The sequence below is a fragment of the Sarcophilus harrisii genome, chromosome 6 (genome assembly GCF_902635505.1).
Source record: "Sarcophilus harrisii chromosome 6, mSarHar1.11, whole genome shotgun sequence".
Taxonomy (NCBI): Eukaryota; Metazoa; Chordata; class Mammalia; order Dasyuromorphia; family Dasyuridae; genus Sarcophilus; species Sarcophilus harrisii.
In genome coordinates, this window is record NC_045431.1 from 32,691,189 (window position 1) to 32,704,052 (window position 12,864).

Below are 12,864 nucleotides of genomic sequence, written 5' to 3' on the forward strand. Positions count from 1 at the left end.
AGTTTTGTTATGTAGTCTAATTCTTTTAGATCTTTTAGATGAGGTTACTGATGATTTATTGTTTTAGCCACCCATTTTTAGGATAAAATTATTGTTTCCATTTACTTTTGTGTATCATACTTCATTTTTTTATCATTTCATAATCTGAAAGGACATATTGATTATTTCTGATTTTCTGCATTTGATTCTGAGGTTCATATGTCCTAATATATGGTCAAATATTTTTTACATAAGTGCCATATACTGCTGAGAAAAAGAAATATTCTTTCCTGATCCTTATTCAGTTTTCTCCAAAGTCTATCATACTTTTTCTAAAATTTTATTCATCTCCTCAACTTCTTTCTTGTTTATTTTGTGGTTATATTTATCTAATTCTGAAAGGGAGAGATTGAGATCCCCTTCTAGTAGTTAAAGTGTCTATTTCTTTCTTCAACTAACTTAATTTTTCTTCTAAGAATTTGATGATATACCTCGATACATTTTAGTTTAGTTTAAGTTAAGTTTAGCATTGCTATTAGTTTTGATAGTATTTCATTATTTATTGTATCCTTTATCAAGATGTAGTTTCCTACTTTATTTCTTTTAAATTAGATCTATTTTTGCTTTTGCTTGATCTGAGATCAGGATTGCTATCCCTGCTTTTTTTTCCTTCTGTTCTCCCCTTCTATCAACCTTTCCTTTTCTTTCTCCTTTCCCTTCCTACTTCCCTTTAGGGTAAGACCAATGTCTATACCCAACTAAGTGCATATGTTATTTCTTCTTTGAGCCAAATTTAATGAGATTGTTTCAAACAATGCTTGTCCCCTTCCTTCTTTTCCTTTAAAATAGTAGGTTCTTTTGTGCCTCTTCATGTGATATAATTTGCCCCATTTAATCTCATCTTTCCTCTTCTCCCAGTACAATTTTTTTCCATTTCTTAATTTCTTTTTATATCATCACATCCAAGTCAAATTATACCTACTCCCTCTGCTCATGGATAGCCTTTCTAATTGCCCTATCAAGGATACAGTTCTCAAGAATTACAATATTATTTCCACATGTAAACAGTTTAATCTTAAAATAACATTTTATTTCATATTTCCTTTTAATGCTTCTCTTGAATCTTATATTTGAAGATTAAATTTTCTGTTGAACTCTGTCTTTTCATTAAAAATGATTGAAAATCCTCTATTTCATTGAACGTCCATCTTTTTTCCTGAAAGATAATGTTCAATTTTGCTGGGTAGCTTATTCTTGGATGTAGTTCACATTTTTTTGTGTTCTGGAATATCATATTCCTTGCCCTTTGATCCTTTAATGTAGAAGCTGCTAAGTTCTGAGTAATCCTGATTGTGCCTCCTTGCTATTTGAATTGCTTCTTTCTGGCTACTTGCAGTATTTTCTCTTTGACATCATCTTGGCTTTACCCATCAATTTAAAGCCTTTTTGTTAATTTTTCCTAAACTAGAAAAATTTGAGATTCTGAATGGGCAATTGACGTGTTTCCCTTATCATTTACCAGCTAAAGAAAAATGAGACAAAAATGGCAATCCCCTTTCTATGAATATTACTCTTGGCTAGTCCCATTGTAGGAATTATTATAAGATACAACTATGGATCTCAAAAGAATTTAAAAACAACTCATATGTGAAGCCCCTGTGATCCCATCAATATGAAAACTCTCTCACCGATGTATCTCATAGTCCATTTTAGGCTTATAGTAATTGATGTGTATGATTCTGAAATGTTAAGTGGCTTTCTCTTGGTTCCAGAATTGGTGAAATTTCAGAGGCAAGTTTTGAACCTGAATTTTTCTGACTCCAAGACCAACACTATTTGCTTCCTCTTGACAGAGATTCATGATGGATAAATATATAATCCACAATATCATTCCATATAACAAAGTCACACTACCACATTGCTATTGCTACTATTCCTTGTTAGTTGTGTAGACATGGGGCAAGTAGTTTAACATCTCTGTGCCTAAATTTTCTTTCCTGTGAACTGGGAATCATAATGTTCATTTCCTGTGTTTTACTGTGAAAAAGAGCTTTTTAAACTTTAAAATGGTATTTAACTGTAAGGTATTATATAAATGATTTAATATGGAAGAGAACAGAGAACACACACATAATAAAAATAGTGTATATATATACATGCATATATACATGTGAATTAAAATGGAAAATAAAACATACATGTATATATATTTTTTGTGTATATTATATCTATATGTATATGTATATAACAGACATGCCCTGTTATTTTCCATTTTAAATGACATAATAAAAATCTTAAAAGTATCACTTTAAAATTTACAAAGCATTCTAGCAGTGAAGCACAATATGTGTGTGTATACACACACATACATTCACACATATAGATCTGTCTCTTTGATTCTTTATATCTCTTTCTCTCTGTACATACACATATACACATACAAACACAATACACACACACACAGTTTTATATTCTTAGGAACATAGGCATATGAATATGTTAAGCCATCCTTTATTTTCTACATGGATTGTTAGGACTTTTTCTAATGAATTAGAAATATGCATTTCCTGTTGGAGTCTAACCTTTTCCTACATTAGGTTTTAAAAATATCCAGAAGCCTTTTTAAAATCTTCTTCCACTGAGGGTTTCTTTCCCGTCTTCCCCCAAAACCCTTTACTTCTATTTCAACAGTTTTTCTGCATAATAATACTTTTCAATCTCAATAATTCTCTCTACTCAAGGCAATCAATTTTCTGTTCCATTTATTCCCCAACATCAGTAAGCTTTTGACCTGCTCTATCCAGTCCACATTTCCTTATGCTTCACCTTCTATTCTTTTCTCCCTTCCACCTGCCTTACAGATTCCTCACTTGATAGATTTTTCCCTCAGGGTCTGTTTCTTATATTGAATTCCAGGTGAGTCAGCCTCCCCCAGCAAGTTTGGAAGCTTCTTGCCAGGCCAGCTTGTCTGAAAATCTTAAAACTCAAGTTTCCCAGAATTCATTATTCAGGTCTGTTTCTGGGGAAACTTGAGAAAATTCAATGTACTGAAAGACTTAAGGGAAATACGAGTACTCTGGTTTGTTTATGAGGACAGTAACTAAGATGAACTCCTTGAAGGAAAGGATTGATCTGTTGTTGTCACTCTCATTCCAAGTTCATAAGATTGGGAGCTCTCACATGGGAAAGGATCTTAGAAATTGTCCAGTCCAACTGCCTCACTTTTTAGATAGAAAAAAATCTGGCCCAGAGAAGCTAATTTCGCAAGGTGGATAGTGTGCTGGGCTTGGAGTTAGCAAGAATTAAGTTCCAATATTCTCTTAGATACTTACTAGTTGTGTGATTCTGGACAAATCACTTCACCTATATGCCTTGTGTCTTTAATTGCAAAATGAAGATAATAACATCTCATATCTTCAAGGGTTGTGTGATGATCAAATGAGATTATATTATAAAGTGATTACCATATATAATGCTTAATAAAAGCTTGTTTCCTTCCCCATCCAAAGTTTCACACACAGCATAAGTATTACCTTTAATTTTCACTCAATATTTTAAGAAAGATGGAAGGAATCAAATGAAAGCTGAGCATGATTGAAAGAGACATCAAAATCATTCACTTTAGGAATCAATAACATGGATTGGGGATGTTCAATCTAGAGAAGAGAATGTGTGGGGATCTTTGGGGAAATTCTAATAAAACATAATAATTATTGTCAAATATTTGGAGGACTATTGCCATAAAGAGGGATTTGTCTTTTTCTGTTACAAAGCTACAAAGGGAAAAAGTAGGAGAAACAAACATAGAATGAAACGTAACTGAATTTGGAGGGTGAGCCAAGATGGCAGAGAAAAAGGCAAAGATGTGACTGAGCTCTCCCAAAATTCCCTTTCAAATAATTTTAAGTAGCACCTCCATACAAATTCTGGAACACAGAACTCATCAAAAGGATAGTTTTCCAGTCCAAGACAACTTAGAAGCTCAGCAGGAAAGGTCTGCCAAACCATTATTATAGTGGAGCTCAATCTAGCATAGGTTTTATCAGCACAAAAATGAGCCCCAGCAAAACAGTAGCAGACCTATTGGCTGATTAAATTAGTGGCAGCAGTGGTGATTTTCTTAGGTCACAGCCTGGATGGTAAGCGGATTGGACAATTGATCAAAAGATTATTGAAGTCCTATTGATGGTACAAAGGACAGGACTCTGTTGCATTATATATTCTCATATCCATTCACTCATATATATGTATATATTGCTGAGGCAATTGGGGTTTATGACTTACCCAAGGTCACACAGCTAGGAATTGTTAAGTGTCTGAATCCAGATTTGAACTCAGTTCCTCCTGACTTCAGGGCTGGTACTCTATCCAGTGCACCACCTAGGTGCCTCTCTATGTATATATTTTGAAAATAAAAAGCTATAATTAAAAAGATTCATTTATGCTTTAAGAGGTTGTTGTTTTTCCATATAGCATTTCCATATTGTATTTTGTCAAAAAAGCTTTTATACATATCTATTGATAGATTTTTAAAAATTTGTTAATATCATCTATTAATTTTGCAATCCTCCTAATATTGAACCAACTTTGAATTCATAATATAAATCCAACCTGGTCATGGTGTATTAAAAAAAAGTCTCCAGCTTTTGTTTGTAATGTAATCACCAATTATAAGCACCCGAGGATCAGAAAATCAGGGCTTTAGAGCTGAATTAAGAGTTTCTTAATCTCAAGTGCCTGAATTTTCTTAAAAAATATGTTTTGATAACATTTCAATATAACTGGTTTCCTGTGTAATTAAACTTACTTCATTTCATGCATTGAAAAACATTATTTTGAGAAGTATTCATAGACTTTGCCAGATTTCCAAAAGGATGCATCAAATACACAAATACAGACACATTAAGAGTCACTGCCTCTTGAAAACAATGATTGTCTTTTGTTTCTTTTCATATCCCCAGCACTTAATACTGTATCTGACACGTAATAGGTGCTTAATAAATGTCGATTGATTGTCTAGAAGCAGTCTTCTTTTGTAGATTATGTTATGAACATAAATATACCTTCAAAAAATTTCTGACCTTATAAAATATGAGCTCTGAGAAGACAGAGATTGTTTCATTTTTGCCTTTGTATCCTTAGGAACAAGCTCAGTGCATGGCACACAGTAGATGCATAATAAATATTTGTTGAATTGAAATTTGAATTAGAATTTTCTTCTCCAAACATATCATGGCTAAAGTGTTCTTTTGGATCCACCTGTATATACTAGAGTTGGAGACACTATAAATACTCTTGTCCCATCTCTATTCTCTGCTTATTTTCTTATGTCTGACTGGAGTTCTAGATTCTGATTTTGACCTTGCCTTGTATACTTGCTTCATGCCAGTTGGCCAGTTTCTGCTGATTTAGCCTGATTCCCTCTATTCTATTCTTTCATACCTCCCTATTTCTTGTCTCCTTCAGCCTTCCATAACATCTTCAACTTTAACCATTTCAGCTGAGAACCTTTCTTCATGGTTTACTGAAAAAAGTGATCATTCATCAAGCCCTTCATTTTCATTTCTCCTTTCCTTATATCCCTTAGACATCTTTATAGGCTATTTCTTCCTTTCCCTCTGTCTGACACAAAGAGGAGACCATATCTCTTGCCAAAGAAACACCTGAGAATAAACCTTTGATCTCATTCTTACACACTCCCTTCTCTAGCCTTTTATCTCCAGTGTCATAGTCATTCTCTAATGTTTAATCTCTTCCTTTCTCTGGGGTGCTTCCCTGATACCTACAAAAATGCTCATGTCTTCTCCATCCTTAAAACATTTTGACTTGTTAGAATCATTCCCAATGACTATTGCACAATTCTCTCTCTTCCAATATCAGATATTTCCTATTTAAAAAAATACTTTTTTTTAATTTATGGAACCCCCCAAATTTCTATAACAGTATAATAAAAAGTGATTACACTTGAAACTGTACATATTTTATGTACAACTTGCTATTCCTTTAAAATATATAATAAAGTCATCATATGAATTTATTGCTATTTTTATTTCTCTCCCCTTTTCCCTTGTTTTTCCCCAAACTGGAAATGGCTACTATTAGATACAAATAGTTATGTGTATGTAAAATTATTCTGTATATACTTTTATTTATCAGTTCTTTTTCTGAATGAAGATAGTTTTTTTTTTTTTCATTATATATCTTTATAGATCATTTGAGTAGAAATTTTAGGCATTTTCTCTGGCTAGTTCTTATGTCTGGGTTGCTTTATTTCCTCATCTCTGCCTTGTGGATTTCCTGCATTCTTTAAAGTCCAACTAATAATCAACCTCCCACAAGCTTTTTCTAACACTCTTAATTCTAGTGACTTTCTTCTGCTTACCTCCAGTTTATCATATGTGTATATTTATCTTATATGTTTGCCATAGTTGTTTGCATTTACCTTCCTCATTAGGTTATTTGATCTTTGAGGATAGGGCTGTCCTTTGCTTTTCTTTGTATTTTTAGGGCTGAATACAGTACCTGGCAAATAGTAGGCATTTAATAAATGCTTACTGTCTGTGATTGGCAATATACTTACTCTTTAAGACATTAGAGTGTGATAAAGGTTTTTATGCTTCCCACTCCTCTGCTTTTTTATTGAAACAAGAACTTTCTTGATCTATCTTTTTTTCCCCTTACTGCTGCCCCTCACGTCGTTACTCAGGATTATCAGATTTTTCCTCTGAGATAGTTGAGACTAGATACCAGTGTCATATTTTATAGGAATGGAGACCAATAAAATGAACTAACTCAAATGAGTTCAGTATAGAAGCAAAATCCCTTGCATTCTTAGTATGCTTTCAAGCTCCTAGGTTGATCAAAGTGATAGTAATAAAAATAAAAATAGTAGGAAGCAAAAGCAATATAAAGAATGATATAAAAATGAGCTCTGTGGGGATGAATAATTTTCATATAGATTCAAAGTCATTGAATGGGCTCTTTGAATATTATTGTTGTCTTATAGGAAAAAGCAAGTATTTCCTCCTTGTCTATTCCCAGTTTAGCCTGTAATAATCATTATTACCTTCTCAATGAATAGACCCTCTTCCTGTACGGGTCTCTTTCTTGGAGTTGTGTCAGTAGGAGGTGTGGACTGGTGAAATGAGCAATGCTATTTGAATTGGGTACCTAGAATTACACTGTTGGGTCCATCTGGAATCCCTTGTAATGTTATCGTCAAAAATATCCCTTTCCCTGCTCAGATTGAACTTTTTAGAAGATAAATTGACATTCATGTGTCAGAACCTGAGAGACAAAAGATTTCTTCTCGCTGGATTTTGAAAAAGAAACAAGGATCTCTTTGCTTCTGAAATTAGTTTTCACATTTTCCTGCCACTCAATTTGCCCTGCTACCATTACAGACTCTATAAACATATAGGAATGTTCCTTATGCAATGAAGTCACACATATTTCTAAAATATGATTTCTTTAATACATGATAATCAAATCATGTAGTAATATAAGTATTTTTATTTAATTCAATAATTACTTGCTTATTCATTATTATGTCCTTTGCACTAATGATGGCTGTAACCCAAGGCTCTACCATGAGCCCTTCTAATATCTACTTTTGTTGATCTTGTGGGAAACATTAGACATAGCATTGTTTAGTAGCTAAGGAATTGGCTTCAAAGTTAGGAAGTTCTGAGCTGGTGTCGACTCTGATACACATTGATTGTATGACTTTGGGGAAATCACTTAAATTTTAAATGTCCTATGCAAATATCTAAGGCAATAAATTGCAAAAGGGGGACTGAATTGCACTGGTAGAGTGGGTGTTCTCCTTATTGGGCAGGGCACATATCTATATACCTACTATATGACAGAATCTATGTTAAGCAATTTTACAAATTTCAACTCTCAACTCTGCTAAGTAGTTGTTCTTATTTCCATCTTGCAATCGAAGAAACTGAGGCAAACAGATATTAAATGGCTTACCCAAGGTCACACTGCTAGTAAGTAGAGTTTACTCAAATCTTCTTAACTCCAAACCCAATGCTTTATGCACTGTGCAACCTAGCTATCTATGATTATTTAATTTACATGTCTGGCTCCTACCTCTATGGAAAACATTAAGGTGTATTAAACTCTTACAATGTAGAAGAGGGAAAGAGGATTTTGTGAACAATCAGTATAAGCTACAATCAGAGAAAAATGAAACAAGGAACTCTGTGGTATTAGTACACTCTGAGATGGCAGGGGGTTTCAAAGGCTGAATTAGTCAGGTAAACCTCACTTAGGAGTCTTAATCCAAAGAAGTGGTTAAGTTTTTGTCTGTATTCCAGCATAAAAATATTGATTCAAATGTAAGGCAATGGGAAAAGAACTTATCTCTTTGGTTAACCTTGTCTAGCAAGGTTTAAGTATAGAGCCATTAACTCATGCAAGTATTTGGCTAAAAACAACCCCCATAAAACAAATGATTTCACTAAACCATTGCATTTAGATTCTTAGGAAACTTCAGGATAAGATTCTGAGAGACAATCTATTTGATTCCTCTTCATTATGCTGACTTGAAAAGGGAATCCCAGGAGAATCTGTCAGTACAGAAGACTTGTTTCCTAGGATGAAAAGGAAATTAATGATTAATTGACCAGTTGAAATTCTAAAGTTGCCATACACTATTCACCACTACTGATTTATCCTTTCAGAATGTTCCCTTCATTCTCCTACGAAAAATAATGCACTAGCATCCCATAATTACTTAGGTTACAGATCAGGAGCTCTGATCTGCATTGTTTTACTCCTATTAAGAAATATTGACTATGAAGAGGATTTTTATTTTTTTTTTGGCTTTTATCATTTGGTTTGAAAGAAGGAGAAACAGAATATTTTGCTGTGGTAGGAAAGGCTACAGTTGGGCAAGGAGGAAGGTCCCAAGGAACCCAATGAACCCAGTGGCATTGTAAATGCATTTTTTTCTCTTAAAGAATAAATAAAATCATGTTATGAAAATATCTTCTAATTTATCTGATGGTGAGTAATGGGAAGATGCAATTTTGTTGTCTCAAATTTGCTTATTATTCAGAGGAAAAAATGATCAAAACTACACTTAGAAGTAATACACTGAAAAGAACACTAAATCTGGAGTTCATTAACAGAGTTTGGATCCCAACATTAAGGTGATCTTAGCCAAATCACTTAGCTTCTTTGGACACTAATTACTCATCTGTAAAATGAGGGTTGATCTAGATGTTCTTTCAGATCCCATCATATTATAATTATATGAAAATTATGGCATATAAAATTCTCAAATTTCTACTCTGGGACTTAGAAAAGAAAAAATTTCAGGATTTCCATATTTTCACTTTACAGTGGCAAACCACATCACACCTATTTTTATTTGCAAAGTGATTATATTTCCTTTGAATTTTTACCATATTTTAAAAATGTAAGGGGGTAAAGACTGAAAATAAGCCTGTTTCTTAATTGATATGAGATCAATTCACGTTTTTCAAAATTACTGAGATAATAAGAATTCACATTTACTCAATGCTTGAAGTATGCAAAGCACTTTAGAGATAATAACCATAAAAGGGAGTGTAATTTGGTAGATGAGGATATGGAAGCTTAGAGTACTGAAAAGTCATGCCTAAAATAATTTGAAAGTATCAGAGTCAGGATTTGAATCTAGGTTTTCTGACTGTGTGTGTAGCAGTTTTCCTACTTATACTAATAGAAGAAAAAAATGAAATTAGGAAATAGCAATTGGAGAAATCTACTTTCTCCTTTCAATGTGAGGGTATATATTATCAAATGCCTTGCCCAAACCAAAGCAAGAATGGATTCTCATTGATGTAAGACCTCTTAGAGAAGAAAGCTGTCATGCTGGACTCTGTTATCTGGATTGAAATGTATAGATTGACTTGTCAATCACCACAAGCTTTTACAGTGCTTTATTTTCAGTCAGGAGTGGTAGGCATAATTGTGCTTTAAAATTCTTTGAGTTCCCCAAATCACAGCAGTTCTTTCAGCTTGTATATCATGTAGACATACAAACAAAACCACAAAAATGCAATTGGATTTTGAATCCCCTCTAAATTTGCTTCTGAGATCAATATAAAAGGATGCAATTAGTGATAGTCATTTCCCATGCACCTGTCAACTCATTCTTTTTATGCTCACAAGATATACTTTGCTTCCCTCCAACATCATCTCAGGAAAAGATTTATAATGGTTCCAGACAATATTTCCTTTTTAAATCCATAAAATAGAATATAGCATAAATAAAGGGGAGAGCGTGACTTTTGAATCAAACCTATTTTAAAGTTCAAAGAAGTAAATAAGCTGACTTTTAAAATATAATCTTTCCATCTTTATATCTTGTTCTCAAAGAGTTAGAAATACACAAATCAAGTATGATTTAAAAGTGATTTGAGAGGCATGTTTATTGATTAATTGACAGATAAGTTAAATGGTGCTACATTTGGAATAGAAGAACCTGCATTTGATTGTTGACCCTCAACTTGTTAGCTGTGATACTCTGGGTCAGTCACTTAACTTGTTAAGTTAGTTTCCTATAATAATGCACTATCTGTCTCATGGAACTGTTGTAAAAGCTCAACAAGTTAATACATTTGAAACCATTTAGGAATTTTAATTACTTTGTGATTACCTTTTTCAATTTAATTTTATGGACTCCAATCTTGACATCAAATTCATGAAAGTACCTATATTCATCTGTCATTATAGAGACCATTAATTCGTTAGGATTTTTATCCTCTTAGAATGGAAGCTTCTAGAAAGCAAAGAACAGGAGTGTTGTTGCTTCAACTGAGACTATGAATGTAAAGCAATTGGCAGACCTTGAAGTCTCTAATTCTCTGCACAGTCTTTGCTGATATTAAATGATTTCTGGTTTATTTTAAGAAAATATTTATGTCTTATTAAGTGAATTAGCATTTGGGGTAACGCTATGTATTTTTATAGTTTCACTATATGTAATATATGTGTACATATATAAAACATTTAAAATATGATTAAAGATCAATTAGTATTTTTCACTTTAAAATACATCTTTGAAACATACTAAAATTGAGCTGATATTTGTTTTGCTTCTTTTCTTTTAGGTGAGTGAACTCAGGACAAGGTCTATAATGACATTTTTAGCTGAATTTCCAAATCTTGGTGATATGATTGTCCTCGAATGACAAGGCACAATTTGCAAATGTCCTGTGGTGGGAATGTGCTGTGTGGCTTCATCCTGGCAATTTGATTCAGCCAATTAAACAGCCCCTGATGAGAAACCCTAGGACAGGAAGCCCTGCCAGAACCATGCCCACCAATTCTATAGTTTGCAATATTTTCCCCCAAAGGCTCTGTGCAATTGCTTTTATATTGATCATTTGAGGCATGGCCACAGGAAACTGGTTTGAAAACTGAAATGTCAGATCATTTTCCTGAAAACATACCAGCTTTTTCCTGATTAAAACACTGTAAGAAAGTATTTCTTGTATTAGTACAAATCCCCCGAGGTATCTCTTATTCTAAATAATAGGCCTTTTTTAACTACTTGCCTAAAGATATCACACTGGTAATCGGTGGTAAGGAGTGAATGTACTAGCATAGCAAGCTATCAGCCCACCATCCCCAAACATGGTCAGCCTAATAAATAGGGATTTTGGTAATTCCTTCCATGACTCTCTTGAATTCTTCTTGGTCTAGTTTAATCTCTCTGTCTCTTGATTGGTTAATTAAGAAACTGAAGATAAACTTTTCCGGCACCAGAGTATGTTTCATATTTAAAGACAACTATGAAATTGCATCTCAACTTTCTTATCAGCTAAACATTTCTGATTCCTTTAAGTTTATTTTGTAGGTCTTGTTCACTGACTTTTTAAAAAAATATTTTTTATTTTGAAGTGAAACTTGGGCTTTTTGAAAACATCCAACTCATTCCATGGCATCCAGTATTCTCTGAAAAGGACTTGATAGCTAGAAGCATGTCCATAGTCCTAGCACATCTATGAAAACATGATTCTTTTTTGTTATGTTATTGAGAGTATTTACTAATGTATTCAACCACTGAGTCTTTATTTAAGAACCTTCCATTTGCTAGCCAGGTATAATGAACTGAAGGCTGGCCTTGGAGCTCATGGATTCAGGTTCTTCCTTTGGCACTTAGTGACCTTGTGATACTAAATGAGTAATCTGTAGGTCACTCCAAAAAAAGCAACAGCAACAACAATTAGAATGACTAACATAAATGCAACATCTCAAGGTTAACAAAGTATTATGCATTATTATCTTTTTTGATGATGACTCAGGTTAGACAAGATGGCAACAAAAATTGCTAGAGGGAATTTCCTATTCGGTATCTCCCTATACCTAAGTCCTATTGCCTACATGACAAACATTATGTGTTGTATTGGAGATATAAAGACAAAATATAAAACATCCCTTGCTTTCCAAACCTTACTTTCGATAAGAAGGAGATAATATATGCACAATCTATGTGAATTATCTACAAAATGAATGCAAAATAATTGGGGATGAGAGGTCTAGAAAAATTTGGTTTTTTGACTTTCTCATTTTTATATCCAGCCACCTTAAAGAAATCATCAGTGGAAATTGATTTTTCTTCTGAGGTCAGTAACAAGCACTGTTGTAACCTTTTAGAAACTTCAGATTTACTTTAATACATTTCTCAGGTACAGCCTGCTGATTCTTCCTCACACAATATTTAGCCATTATGGCAAAGACTTATATGGCACATAATACTAAAGGGGTTGAATGTCTTCTATTTTTACTCTCTTATGTTTCCAAAAAAAGAGTTGTTTACATGATTTTTCCAAGACTCATCAATAGATTCAATAAGCTTGCCTGCCTTTTACTTTTTAGATC

General features: G+C 33.4%; 1 long non-coding RNA gene across 3 annotated transcripts in view; it reads left to right on the plus strand.

Annotated features, from left to right (window-relative positions):
- Positions 1-11,753, plus strand: part of LOC116419819 — a 227,658-nt gene extending 215,905 nt beyond the window's left edge. The window contains exon 6 of one of the 3 annotated variants that reach the window (XR_004230131.1): positions 11,091-11,753. This is a non-coding gene — a long non-coding RNA (uncharacterized LOC116419819). The remainder of the gene's footprint in view (positions 1-11,090) is intronic. The other 2 variants (XR_004230130.1, XR_004230129.1) reach the window with 2 other exon arrangements.
- The last annotated feature ends 1,111 nt before the right edge of the window (positions 11,754-12,864 follow it).